Source organism: Dermacentor silvarum, chromosome 1 (assembly GCF_013339745.2).
Source record: "Dermacentor silvarum isolate Dsil-2018 chromosome 1, BIME_Dsil_1.4, whole genome shotgun sequence".
NCBI classification, from domain to species: domain Eukaryota; kingdom Metazoa; phylum Arthropoda; class Arachnida; order Ixodida; family Ixodidae; genus Dermacentor; species Dermacentor silvarum.
This window is the reverse complement of record NC_051154.1, coordinates 376,054,022-376,069,247: the sequence shown is the minus strand read 5'-3', so window position 1 is coordinate 376,069,247 and position 15,226 is coordinate 376,054,022. Positions and strand designations below refer to the sequence as shown.

Here is a 15,226-nt window from a genome sequence, read left to right as displayed (position 1 = left end):
GGCCTTCCATCGAAGTTCGTAACTGCCGTGCATGGCGGCCGCATTTCGATGATCGCGAAATACAAAAAACACCGCCGTGTACTGTGCATTGGGCGCATGGAAAGAACCCCAGGTGGTCGAAATTTATCGGCAGCCCCCCACTACGGCGTGCCTCATAATCATATCGTGTCTTTGGCACGTAAAACCCCGGTACATATTTAATTTTTTTATGTTCATAACTTCATATAAAAGTAACTAAAGAGCAACAACAACAAAGCAAGGGCGCATACTCACCAAGCTGCTAGTTTGTTGCATTCGGTCATTCATCTGTGATGAGCATCAGGATATCTGCATGGCCTACTCGGTCTTTTGTTGAAGGCCAACGCTAAAAATACTAAACGTAAGAAAAAATGCGGTGACCGAGGGGGATTGACATGCACACCGATCGCTCCGGCACGCGGCTCGCGAACTGAGCGGGGATTCGGTCGACCGGCGTACAACAGAGAACGCGGTCGTTGTCGCCACAATTTTCGCGCGCTCTATTTCAGCTGACGAGCTGCCGCGCCGACCCGCCAAACAAGCACGCCGATATTGACCAGGAGAATTTGCGCAGCGCACGCCATTCGGTATATCGGTAACGTTAGGGCAAGTTTATGCGAGTCTGCGTACAGCAAGCAACGCGTTCGGGGGTCGTAACGCAAGGTTTAAGATTAACATATGGATATGGGAACGTTTTCGCAGTGAAGGTTTCCGTCTGGGTGAAATATGAAAAGATTCCGAATGATTCTGGTACGCATTCACGGCAGGTTTTCTGGAGTCGTATTCTGGGCCGATAACTTTCGGTGACAGTATCGCCGTCAGGCGCGCGCTGATTGGCTGGTTGAGCAAAATCGGATGAGATGATTGGCCGGTTGAGCAATACTTCACGCGAAGGCGACAGTATCGCCGTGGAGATCGTCGCAGAGTGCGTCCCCTGCCTTCGTATGAGCTGAAAGTGCTCTAAGGATGTCTAACGAAACTGGTACATCCTGTATAGAACAAGGCGAAAAAGGGCAGAAAGTTGAACGCCTACGCGCTCTTCCTTCTCTCATCGTGTACACTGTACTTAATGTGATAGCACTGTCCGCGAACTCCACCCACATTGGAGGTATCGAAGACAAAATATGGGCCAGTACCGAAGGCAGTGCAGTCGAACACAGCGTCTTAAAGCGCTAGCTGTCAAGAGGGAAGAATGCGAGAAACTAAGGTGTGACGCACGCGCAATACACTGCAAAGAGTGACTTTAGCACGAGAGAGGCATGCGTACGAGCGAGACCCAATGGTGAGAGCATTGGGCTGCTTTACTGGAAGACGTAAGTTCGATCACACCACCGGTGACTATTTCCTTTATAGCACTATAGGCGCGGACTTGACCCCCTTTGGAGATATCTAACAGAAAACTCGAGGTGTGTTGAGCGTACACGAGCGCGTCACAGTGTGCCCGAAATCCCAACTTTGTAAGATATACCAGGTATTGGCCTCGTGCGCTATTGATGACGGCGCTGCGAACGGCGCTATCGTGACGTCAGAGGGAGGACTCGCCTTTGTCGCCTGATACTCTCCGGATTGAATAGCTTCATTTTCATGCATTTGCTCGCGCTGTGAGTGTGTGCTGGCGTAGCACGGCGCTCCCCAATTACCATCTGTATTTTTCATTTCTAGAGGTAGGTTTATATTTGCCTGGCACTATGAGGACAACCAACCTTGTATGTTAAATGTATCTTCCGTATAACGAACGGCCCGACGTGATCGCTCAGTGGCTCCGGCTGTTGCGCTGCTTAGCTCGAGGTCGCTGATTCGACCTCTTCCGTGGCGGCCGCATTTGAAATGGGGGCGAATTGCAAACACGCTCTTGTGTACTTAGATTTAAGAGCACGGGTAAAGAACCCCAGGTGGTCAAAAGTAACCTCGACTCCTACACTACGTGCCTGATAATCATGTGGTGGGCTTGGCGCGTAAAATATCGAAATTTATTTTTTGCATATGTCTTTTTATTTTTCATATGACCCCATATCTCGCAGGCAGGGACACGATCTCGTGACTAAGCCATAAAACATCGCGCCGAGCCAGTAAATGAGAGTCTACGCAGCTTTGGAAATGAAGCACGATCGCAGGGCTCACGCACCAAATTTTGCCTTGACAAAGCGGCATTGTAGTTGAATGCGAATTTCACATTTCGCTCGTAATTCCAGTAACTTGGGGTTGCAAATGTAAAACTTGTCCTGACAACAAAAGTCTCGTTATTTTACTGAGAATCAGTTCACCTTGAACATTAGTGGGGCACCACGCGCTATCGTAGGTTCCTGATTGTACGATAGCGCGTACAATCGGGTTCGCGATTCTTGCAAATAAATCTCATTACCATCTTTTAATGCAGAAAAAATGTATTTGTTTAGGTTAGCATAGTACTATTTCTGCTCAATGCACTTTCCGACTACCAGAAACCACTCGGAAAACATTATTTTATCAGCGTCATAATATAACTATTATGTTAAAAAATTAAGAAATGCTTGTAAACATTTCGCCTGTGTACGTCTGCCTCCCCCCTCCTTCTTTTTCTTTGTGTGTTTAGAGGTCCAGAAACTTATTCGGTATAGTTACCAACAAACCTAAACTTATAAATTTTCTTGTTTTATTTTCGAATAGGAATGACCCGCTTACAGAAGAAAATATATTGGAAATGGTGATCTAAGAAAAGGTTTCGCCTGGTTTTGTTACGCGATAGCATTAATTATCATCGCTGGATGAATCTAGCTCGGGGAATGTGCACGCTATCCACGGTAAGAGCAAGGAAGCAATGGGCTGCGCTGAGACGACTATAGCATGCACGGGCCAGCTGTGTCACGGTGGAAGTAATCAATTTTAATAAGAAATTATGGGAAAGTCAGTACTGCAGTACAAGACTACGTAACTTTGCTTTACCCACTAATTTTGTCCGCCCTTGTATCAGACGTTCGAGACCGCATTTTGCTGCAATGCCGCTAAAGCAGCGCGTGCATTAACGTACCGCAGTCACCACCTAGTTTCTTGAGAATGGCGTCAAACTTCTTTCGTGATATGCTTGGCGCGTTGGGCAGCAACAAAATCGGAATGTCTGTGGCTAACGGGGTGGGCGACCTAACACGCACCATGCGCTGAATAGGCACACTATTACAGCGCAGGCACCGTAGCTGAAGGCAAAATCCCGCAGTTCATTGTCAAAAAAAAAGAGCCGACAAATCATTATGAGTGCGCCATGAAAACGGAACAGCAATCGCGAGAAGCCAACGCCGTACACCACACTGATGACTAGCAGACGACGCCAGGAGCCATCCAGACTCAGCGTGGTGACGACTACTCGGCTTGATTTCGCAGGGAATAGTGCCCTGGAACATTCCGTACATACCGGACGAAAAACCTGCAGACTATCTTTTCAAAAACTCGCGAAGAGCAGGATGGCCGACAGCTTCAAGTTACCTTCACGTCGCGAGCGCGCGCGCGGCGCGGTCGTTGACGTCACACGCGAGAGGGCGCCACTCAAAGATCTCGCGGCCAATAGAAAAGTCACTTTCATAAATGAGAGTGTCAATAGGTTGCCCGCGATACATGTGCGCGCGGCTGGTACCGCGTTCTTAGAGAGTTCTTAGAGAGTTAGAGAGTTAGCGGTGCTATGATCTGACCTAGTTATTTTTAATACACTAAGTTTAATCAGTGAAGGCTGTACAAAGCTCCAAGGGAGACCTGTGTTATGCGTATACCTTGAATTCGGAACGCTGCTTCGAGTAGCCGGAATTGGACGCGCATATTGGAAATAAATCACAGCCAGTCACACTGACCGAAAGACAACCGCGAACCCGTCATTTTAGAAGTTGCCTTGAAGGGCACAACCACTGACGCACTTGTGTTTGCTACGCATCGCACTTCCTTAGAAGTCTGCACCATTAACGTTAATTAATAATATTGGCCGCAATTGTTTGCAAGCACATCGCCTAAGCTTAGTCTTGTAATGCGAAGCCGCAGATGTGACAAACGCAGCTGCCTGGCGTTACTAGTTTCGCCGCATGCTTCGTTCGAGGCACCACTAATGATCAGCAGACCGAGCTGAGAGCATGGACCAACGCTGAATATGGAAACTGGCACAGCTTTTCAGACCGTACATTGCGGCTTCTAAAACAGAATGAGAGAGACGGACAGAGAATCATGCATTTAAATGATGGCTCGACGCCTACTTCTGGGAAATGGATCAGGAGAAGTCGAGCTAAGTACAAATTTCTATCTAAAGTTAGCCCGTGGCCCGGCCTAGTCCTCGAAGGACGTCACTGCCCTAGGCGCCGGCATTCTCTCAGTCTTGCGCGTTCCCCACATGAAGTGACGCCACGCTTGGAGTTTCCCCCATTCTGCATGCGGAGTTGATTGCTCGCGGTCCGTGTCATTGCATTGTAGTCCCCACTTCCGCAAGGTGGCGATATCGTCAGTCATGGTATGTTCCGCTTTGTATATGGTTTGAAGAACTTGTGCTCCTCGAGATAGTCCTCTGGGAAGACGGTCGTCTGAATCAGGGATCGCAGCCAGGAGGTGTTCTCTGCGGCGTTTTGCATGAGGTTACAAATGCCTATACATTTCCTAATAGGAATGGCCAACAGTGCGGCGTGCAATATGTGCGGGTGCGATGACACTAGAGCGCCTTCTGTGTCACTGCCCATCCTTTGACGCTCAACGATGCGCTCTACAAGCTAGACGCAGCGTGTTAGATAATAGAGCGCTCTCGATGGAAAGGATCCTGGGACAATGGCCTATGCATTCTTCGATGCAAAAGGTCACAAAAGCCCTTCTGTAGTTTTTGAAGGCTACTGGACTGTACGAGGGCTTGTGACAGAGGACATTCTTCTGCGAATGTGTTTAAAATGACTGACTCTTTATTATTTTTGTTCTCTTCTTATCTATACTCCCGCCTTTTCCCCTCCCCAAGTGTAGGGTAGCCAACCGGGCACGTTCTTGGTTAACCACCATACCTTTCCCTGTTCGTTTCTCTCTCTATCTCTGGAGGCAGCACCGTTCCGTTTCTGGGCCTTGGTGTTGAACGTCCGGGGGTGAGTCTGTGAGTTGGGAGCGGTGATTGAGTCGTGTGTCGGTGGCAAGCCCATGCGCCCGCTCGTTGCCGGGGCTTCCAGCATAGCCTGGTGCTCACTTGATAGTCGTTTTATTACCTGTCTCTCTTACAGTAAGCTTGCATGCTATATGAGAAGTATTTGTGAAGCACGTGTTGCAATGCAACGTAAATTGTGCTCTCCTGTCACGTGCCTCACATGAGTCACGACTCATGTGACTGAGTTTTCTTTTTCCCCGATAAACGGTAGATAAAGATGAGCGCCGAGATAACGCAATTCTCGCCAGGAAGCTTACAGGTCCAATAAAAGAAAGACGTAACTAGCACAAGGGACAAGAGCTGTGTACTCATTGCTAATTTACCCCTGCCTACTTTCCTAGTTTTGCTGTTGTAAATTGAATGCGGAAAATTTTGGCGAGCAGCCTTCACATCTCAGGAACAGGGGCCCGAAAAGGTAACACATTTATTAATACTTAAGAAGTATCCACTGAGTACGCTCTGCGAATTCTGCTTAACGTTCCGAAAGTAACAGGTCTCAGCCTTGAAACCTAGATTCCGTCAAGAATAGTAACGCAGTAGGAATCTTCGTTATAACTTCCTTCGATGTATGAAATCATGCGCTTGGCAACTCGGCTGCTTGTTGAGCCTTCCTGACGCCACTTCCGTGACTTTCATGAACCGTCCTCTTCTATCATACACTGTAATCTGATTGAGCCTTGGAAAAGAATACTTCAGAAAATATATAAAAGTTCACGTGACACACCATTTTCAAAACAGCAATAGAATACTGGGCTAGTTTCTGTTGCATGTTATCCTTTACACAGACCAGATATCCTCGGACAAAGCGGATAAAAAAAAACGGAGATGTTCAAGCACTCGCGTCACGTTTATGTTGTGTATCCGGTACCATTTCCCTCGTGTAGAAGAAATAAAAACAGAACTCTCTTCATCGGCGTTTCTCGAACGAAGAATAGGACCTGACGGCAACACGACAAACTAGATCGTTCACGGCCTCAGTCTTTGTGCTGGAGCTACCTGGAGAAGTTTCTTATCTTTGACGGGACCGTAGCCACAGATTGGGCATCCTGTTTAAAAATTTTTTTCCCTTACTCTAACTATATAGCAACAAGACCACCACGTTGGCCAACTTTCTATACGCTGCCTGTTGACCAGGCCCTTCCTCCCCCCTCCACGGCCACATGCTTCCCACCGGCATTCCTAAAAAATAAAAGCGCATTACCTATACTCACCAACCTACCTACCTACTTTTGCGCTATAATTCACCAGAAGGAAATGACGCTGTGATATTCCATGCCTTCGATATGCCTTCGTTGTGGTCCGAGATGAAAGACCTAATATATAGGCTCGTGATACTAGCTGCGAACGCAGAGCCGACTGACTACACAAGACTTCTCGAGAAGCATAATTAAAGAAAGAACGGGCTCTCGCCAGCGCCCGTTCAAAAAAAAAAAAAAATGTGCCACGGGTAGTCAGAGCATGCGTTGTCAATGTATGCAATCGCGAGCAAAGCATGTGGGCAATGTTCTCAGGGCGCCTGGCCTGCGCTTGGCATAAGAAAAGCAAAGTACGTGATAGTGTACTAAACGACCGCTGAGAATGGATTTATGGGCGTACTAGCACGTCTTTGAAGAAAACACTTCAGTTCCACCTCACCGTGGATGGCGTTGCCAATGGCAGTTGGCGTAAACATTCCGAGGATTAACGATCAGTGCTTTCGCGGTTTGTTTCCTGCGTGCACTGAAAGGGGGCACGCGAAGAAGCCGAAGCGTCTAGTCGATGACGTCGATACCTGAGGTCGTCAAGCCACCCTGTATGCATTCCAGTCGCGGACCATTGCTGAACGCATGCGCATGCGCGTGCGGCGTGTGACCGCATCTCGTGAGCCGGTGTGCTGAACCAGGTCGTTCTCGACCACCCTCTCGATAGCCAATACCCATACATGCATATCTGTGTGTCCTTGACGAGACTTGCACTGGTTTCACGCTGAGCTGTTTACACACAGCCTGGAAAGGCACACCAGCGGCCACCTTACGGCGACGTCGCGGTATAAATTTCACCCGCCGTTCAATGAGTTCGGCAGCCACCTAAACCTGACACGGGGCGCTTCTAAATGACCTGTCGCGTGACGCAGCGGGATGTCCCAGCACATGGGACGCTCGCGGAAAGCATGCCGCCAGATTAGTCGGTCAGTGTGCAACTCGCATATGCCACCCAGCGAGACCGGCCTTGAACTCAGTATGGTAATGCCCGAGTCATGCCTTTGCCATATTTTTTTTTGTTGTTGTTCCCTTTTTTCAGTCTGAACTTCTGGCATAGTTGTCTTTCCGTCTTCACAAGTATCAAATTCGTATGCAAGGAGCTCTCCTAAACCTAATGAATGGTCAGTTTCCAACATTTTTTTTTTACTTGTCACGAACACTTTACGATTTCTTAAATTTTCATCTGCGAATAATCGCGAGATTGCGCGCTCGTACGTTTGGTATAAGTAAGAGAAGCGCACTGGTCTGACGAGCTGGTCAAAGTATCATGCTCTAGCAAAGGCCGCAAAATTTACGTGAGTGAGAGAGAGAGAAATTTACAGAAAAGCAAAGAGGTCAACCTGAGCTATAGCTTGCTCTGGCCTACTACTCTGAACTGCAGGTAAAAGGACCGATAAATGACGATAAGAGAACGAGGTGCGTATACAGATGTCGATCACGTGGTAGCGGAATTTAGGTGAGTAGGTAGACGGATATTCTGTATGCATGGCTATAGCGCCCACTGATTAAACCAGCTTGATTTCACATGGGGCGAAGGGCTTCTTCTGTCCCCCCCCCCCCTCCCTTGTTTTTTTATAAAAACTTCTTGTTACTGTTATAAGTTCAACATTTTTCTACTGACCACTGTTTACAGAGGACGATTTAACTTATGGTAAAAAACGACGTACAGCGCGAAAGGACAAGGACTGATAGAGACAACAAACGCTGCGCTTACTTCGTCTCTAACAGTCCTTGTAGTTTCGCGCTGTACGTCGTTTTTTACCATGTATTACCGACTAGCCCACCCTCGATTTAACTTAGTTATGATTCGTCTTCAAACGTATACTTGAAAGGCATTCCTGACGCAAGTCAAGAGAAACGTTCTTGTGTTACGTGTTCGTGTCCTAGTAGCAATCGCAATTCTGGGAAGAGAAAAAAAGCCATAACTGCGTCATAACTTGAATTTTGTATCAATTTGGATAGCGGTTGGAAAATAGGAACCTGAAAAGATGCACTTCGTAGAATTTTTGTAGCAATTGTGGTCTGAAACGATACTGTGGTCCGATGACAAGGTGGACTGAATACGATGGAACGACCCCGACGGCAACACTACGATGGTATGGCAACCATTGCGTGACGAGTGTATAACGGCGATCGAGTGACGGCGATGGCATCACACTAAGAGTCGGAAGACAAAGCTGTAATGACGACGATTCAGCATCACAACGGCATCACTACCACGAGCACATACGTAGTGGCCCAAGCAATTGAGACTTCTTATGCCACTGAGTCGGCGTAGAAGGCGTGACTACGACAGCATCACGAGAGTCAGATGACGAACCTGCAATGAGGATATTGAAACGACCACGACGGCATCACGACCACGAGCACGTACCTAATCTCCCAAGCTGGTAGACAACTTGGGCCATGGGGTCGGCGTTAGAGGATAGATAGATAGATAGATAGATAGATAGGCTCAGAACGTCTGAAGTAAGCAATGAATGCTAATTGAAAAAAAAAAAGAAATGCACACACATTATTGCGACGAGGATGGGATTCGAACCCACGCGGGCAGAGCCCATTGGATTAGCAGTCCAACGCCTTAACCACTCGGCCACCTCGTCCGACCCACAGCCAGACTTCGCGAAGCGCTCGACAACCTGGAAATCAGTCCCACTGGAACGGTATCCGATAAGGTTGCAAAATGCGGGAAATGGCAGCTCTCCAACCTCGCGGAAGCAGCAGCAGGCGTGCTATGCCCTACCGACACGCTGCCGTAGGCCTCGACGCAATTCACCGCCGAGTTATTACGACATTCTCCTTGTTCTTTCGTAGCAGCTGTACCTCGTTTATATGTAGTGTCGCTGCTTTTAACTTGTCTCTTCTGTTCGACAAAAGGCTCAACCAAAGCGAGGACTACTATGCCACACCCCATGCGCGCCGGTTCAGTCGGCACACTATCGTGTGTCTTACAAGTCACGACAATTGCGCGTTGGAGGAAGTTAATTTAGAAAAATTTTATGCGTAAGTGTCAAATGACCCATTGAGCGAAATGCAGCTCAACTAACGTGAAACCTGGGGAGGTGCGAAGCATGCAGTGATGCACCGCTAATGGGTTCATACTGCCTTAGGCAATGGCTAATAACCCTGTAAACGCGGCCTCCCCATTACGACGACAGAAGAGAAGTGAAATTCTACGCTGAATGATGAGCGGCAACGCCGCCAGCTGTGGAAGACGACGACGACGAACGCGGGAGGTGTGGCACGAGCGCGTGCCGAGCGCGAGCACGAGCTGCTTGCTTTACCGTGAGGACGACGGACAGGAGACGCCGACAGCCCGAGTGCATAAGGTGCGTCGCACTTAAAAAAAACCTAAAGAGGCATAGAGGCAGAATCTTCTGACAGTATGTCGGGAGATCGTAACGTCGCCTGGCACCGCGACTTCTTTAAAGCGACGCTTTCTCAAAGAACCTTCCCGGACGCAAAACGCTCGTGTACTTAGAATTAGCTGCATGTTAAAGAACCCCAGGTGGTGAAACCTCATAATCATATCGTGCTTTTGGTGCGTAAATGCCCCACATTTAATTTTAAACAATCTTCTTTTTCAGTCAATCATGTCACAGTCGCACGCCTACTCTTCTCGTGCCAATGCCAGATAGCTCTTTCCGACGATTGGCACGTGCGTCACATGGCGTGGGCGAGAGAGAAAGTGCGCGCGAAAGCACACGCGCGCAAGGCAGTTTGCATTTCGCCACTGACGATAGAATTGATCGGGCGAACAATAGTCAACCTTGCAGCTATTTCGCGAAACCATTTCACACTGTCGTGCACCTCTCTTCCCCGTCCTTCCCCTCGACAAATATCGAGCATTGCCTTCGCCCTCGTGACGTAGCTGCGTGCATTCGCATCAACTCCAGTTTGCATTTCGACATGGCTCATAAACGGTGCAGCCATTAGTATAACCATTGGATGACGAAGTTGTGACATGCCCGGTATATAAAGGTAAACATCGCATAAAGTTACACGTTGCGTAGGATGACAAAAAGGACGATGTACGCATCGCAGGTAGTTTAATTACATCTAATTAACTTCTCACATAAAGCCCGGCTTCATACAGGTCTACATAATTTTTTTCCTTCGTAAAATGCTGGTACACAGTCTGAGGATTCCAGTGATGCCGCCGGACATCTTAACGACTACGGGAGTGAGCCCCTAACAGCTATCACCGTGAAAGAAAGTTCTTGCATCTTACGCATTAATCTGGATGTAAGACTCTGCGCCATTCCTTCAAGTGCGTAGTTCCGGTTCTGCTCCTTCCCGCCCCAACTTGCGAGTCACAGCTGTCGATTGCATAGCATGCAGAACAATCCGCTGCTCACAGAGTTTGCCCCGTAGTCTTCAAGTGATTGCAGGTTGTTGCCCCTTTAGCCATCAACCCCGTTTTGTTGCAGTCCCATTATTGTGGTCTCCTACGTCGGGCACCACTCACATGCATAATCTGTTCTTTGCGGCGAAAAAAGAAAAGAAAAAAAGAACAAACATGAAAATGCCGATCATCGGTCGTCAACACGTAATCTATCGCTGGTAACCGGGCATGCAACTATGTAGTCAGTTTCGCCATCTCCCCGCCGCGTATACGCGTTGTGTCGGGCAAAATATAGGCTCTTGTCTTTTGGCGGTCTTGACAGAAAGCACCGCGTTGTTAGGCGCAGCATCTTCTCATAGTGTCATGTTAGCGCCCTATAGGACAAGGCCAAACGTAACCGAAGCATAATTTTGCCGCTTGCGAAATCGCCTATAAAGCATCTTTATTTTGTGACATATTCATACGTAATAGCTACACCCGATTGTCTGTCCTCGCTTATGATAAAGTCCCACTTAATGCCAGCTGCCGGTGAGGTTTCTTTGTTATCAACCAGCGGGATGTCCACTCGACCCAGTCACATATAAGGCACCGACATATTCTCTATGAAAATGCTGGAATTTTTTTAGTTTTGTCGAATCAATAAGATCAGCTGCCTGCAGAGAACACGGTGCCCGGCGGCGCGACAGCACTCCTGCGAACAGTATACGGCTACCAAGCATGTTCGTCCATAGCGTGCAGATGCTAGGCTTGTATTCTGTGCTTGCGGTGGAATTTCGATTGCGGTGGAATTCCGATCGTTGAAATCCGATTACCGTTTACGAATGCGAGAAACGAAGCATTGATTATGTGGCAGTGCATGTTCAGAAGAAACTTGAAGAGTCTTCGCGAGACGGCTGGTCCCGTATGGCTTTCTTCGTCTGATTTGGTGCCTCTGTTCAGCGGTGTCGTCCACCTTCCGCATGCTTTTTTCGTCTTGTATCTGACTATCTGACTAAAATAATTGTCGCGTCACTAGGACTTCAGACACAAATGACCCTCGCTTTTAGTACCGCCGAGTGCTGTCAAGGAGGTCATTATATAATTATTGCATTATTGCCGCTTGCACTCGCAATTGCACTTACCAAAACTGAAATTTCGACATTAAGTTATCGCGCGAACCGATCACACCTTAGTCTTCATTAGCATTTTGATTCTTATTATTATTAGTTGTAGTAGCAGCACTATAGTATATGATATGTTGGCACGAGAGAATGGAGCCTTGTCTAATAAGAAATAGAAATAGCTCACAGGCTTTTACAAACTACAAAGGAGGATTAGGCCAGAAAAAGATATCTCATTAGACTATCCGCTGGATATCACACGGAAATAAAACGGCTATGGATGCATCCGTTAAGTTTTCGAGAGGTAGGTTAGACAGACCCGGTATCTTTTTTTCATCTTTCTTTTTTTCTTTCTTTTTTTATGAGAGTACATCCGACGTACGCGGTTCATTTCGTCTCCTTTATTTGTAAATATATAAGCCGCACGTTCAGATACGTAAGACATAGGCGGAAAAAATCCAGTTATTTTCGCAATAAGCAAGACAGAAGAGCCCCCACTTAAATCCGTGAAGATAATCGTGCACACATCCGGTAAATTTTTGCATTGTATACTGGAGGCATTCGGCTAAGAAGACCGAAAGAGCGAGGCGCTGGATATCATACCTCCTGGACGATATTTGAAGGGGTCTCGACACAGGGTTGGCTAAACATGTACCGAACGTCAGCACCTACGCTTGTAGCTTCCTGTCCACGTAATAAGGGCACACTGTCTACGAAATAGCATTTAAAAAATTAGCCTCAAATATCGTTTGATGAAAGCCACTCATGACTTCGGCACATAAACCTAATGTGCGGTTTCATGTGAGGCAGGCCAAGTGATAGCGACAAGTTTTGATCAGTAATGCGGCGAGTGGTGTTCTGAGCCAATCAGTTTGTTTCGCATGTGTCTGCCGCTCGAGCGCTTGAGATCGAGCGTAGCCTTTACTGAAACTTCAGCTCCTCTCCCAAGGAGAGATAGAAAAAATCCTTCACATATGTATGCCAATCTGACAACCGATACATCAAAGACCGCGAAGCTCTATATAAGCGAGTTCTCACATCCTTGGGGAAATACAAGTACGCAGGGTCTGTTTGCTGGCTCACGGCCTCGCTCGAATGCAGCACCAGTTGCTGTTGCGTTCAAGCGCGGTCGTGACTGGCGGTTTTTAAGAAAATCTACGATGAAGGCTGTGCTACAGCAGCACAGCCTCATCTTGCACGGCTCTCACCGCCGCAGCCGCAGAAATTCTAAGTTGCATTCGAATGGGTAGCCGGTATAACGCAACGTGAGAAAAAAAAAAATTACGAATTACTGGTTAAAAAAAGGCGCGCGTAAATTGCTATTTGCATGAGGTACGGGTAGTATACGGAAGGTAACTGTTATTTTATAATCATTGATCATTACGTTTCGAAGCCAAATTTGGGGCTCCGACCAGCTCCGATACATGTTGCGTTGGATATGCATTTCCTATCGACCACGCCATCGTACGCCAGCCATCAGTGCCGCACGGAAGCTGTGTAGGAACTCCCATTAACAGCTTCGCCGTAAACAAACAAAATTTTAAAAAAAGAAAAAAAAAAGGGGGGGGGGGGGGGAGTCGAGTGTAACCAGAATTCATTTCAATGATGAAAGCGTAAACGATCATTACATGTCCGTCACAGTTTTAAGTGGTATATGGCAATGTTGCTTCGTGGCGGGCGAATATAGTACGCTCTCGCCGACAAAGTAAAGGGTCCAGGTTACACAATCTTGGAGACACTCTGAGGTTTCAAGAAAGCTTGTGTCTTTATGCGAGCAAGCTGCCGACGTTCCTTTACAGCATCTTCCTCGCCAAAGAAATTGCAGGTGTCTGGGTGCCTTCGTGGGTAGACCGGGTAGCCTCGTACGCGAAGTCGTTACCAGCGATGCCTGAATGACGGGGAAACCACTGAAAATGTGATTTCTGCCCTTTTTTCCGAAACATCATTGTTCATTTCTCTTATGTCGAATACCATTCCTTCGTATGTTCTGTGATATAATGTCTCTTGGGGCAGCAAATAACGAAACAGCGGTCGAAACTTCCACAGCGGAAGCTTTGGCGCGGCAAGTTGGCCATGCATTATGTCGTTACAGCTTGAAGACAATATCGTCTGCTTACGACGATGTGCCACCGAGGACGACCGTCGCGAGATCATCTGCATACTGGTAATGTCGGCAGAGTCACAGCCGCGCCGACACGACGGCGGCCGCTGTTATCGACAGTCAGCAGACCGAAATGCGGACAGAGCCGCATGGCCCGTTCGACTCCGATACCGATGCGCTGGAGTGGTGGGTACAAAGGGGTCGGTGTTGGGACTATAGCTTCGTCATTAAGTGATAGAGCAAAAAACAGTTACCAAGTCGGCGATGTCCAAAGTGTACTTTCTATTGTTCTCCTAATCTTTCCCTCCCATTTTCCCTTCCCCCAGTGTAGAGTAGACAACCAGGCTCCGTCCTGGTTAACCTCCCTGCCTTTCATTTATCATTCTCTCTCTCTCTCATTTACGAACACGTTGAAGTGAAAACTGCGCGATTAATCAGAAGCGGCGAAGCGCAATGCATGAACACACTCTAGTGCTGCTAACCACTCTCAGCTTCGACGGATGTCGTTGCTCACGAAAATGCGCCGCAGTGAACATTGTCAAATCTTTGTCGCTCACACCTGGTTCCCTACTCGCTTTTTTGGAGTTGAAAACAAACTTTTGTGTTATGACGCGAAGTGATTAATTTCTGCGGTGTCGCTCGCTGAAGTATTTACTGATGGGCTTATATATTCAGGGTCAGCATTACCCACTCACGGAATTTGGGCATGCGCTCTTCCCTTTCTTCCCCCACGTGTGATTCTGCAATGCACCGAAACCCTTCCCGCCTCGCGGGGCATTAAGTTATTTCGTGCATTAGACGCAGCAGGAGCCGTATAACGTAAGTTATGTAATTTTTATTATATTACAATCTTCTGACGTCAAATTTACGGCAACAATCGGGTGTTGACGCGGAGCATTGTTTGAACAGCCCAATCAAACGTTCTCCTCGTTTATAAGATGTGACGTTTGTTTGCTTTCAAAGCGAATAGTTGCGTACCTTGACACGTTTTTCTTATCTAATTGGCTGACAATAGGCTAGGAGCGCGCAGAAGTTGAAAGGGCTTCGGTGGGGCCGAGCTAGCACAGTGAAAGTAGATCACCAGGTTAGGAGAGTGGTGCCGGCGTCTGCAATTGGTTCGGTTCAAGCCCGTTGCTTAGCTTGCGGTGGCTGCTCGAAAATCATGGTGGCGTGTAACTTAGACTTAAAGGTGACGCTAAAACTGGTCCTCAGCGAATAAGTGTTGGCAGAGTGATTTCGCTAGTTTCGAGAGTGTTGCCGAGCTCGTTCGGGCTCGGAAAGTCTGAGTAGCCAGTG

The 15,226-nt window shown here is 47.7% G+C and overlaps 1 protein-coding gene and 1 non-coding gene across 3 annotated transcripts in view; both read right to left on the bottom strand.

The window, feature by feature from the left end:
• The window catches only part of LOC119437472 (uncharacterized), a 258,469-nt gene that overhangs the window by 158,721 nt on the left and 84,522 nt on the right, over positions 1–15,226 (bottom strand). The window lies entirely within an intron of this gene.
• Positions 8,906–8,987, bottom strand: Trnas-gcu (transfer RNA serine (anticodon GCU)). The gene has a single exon. It is a non-coding gene; the product is annotated as a tRNA-Ser (tRNA).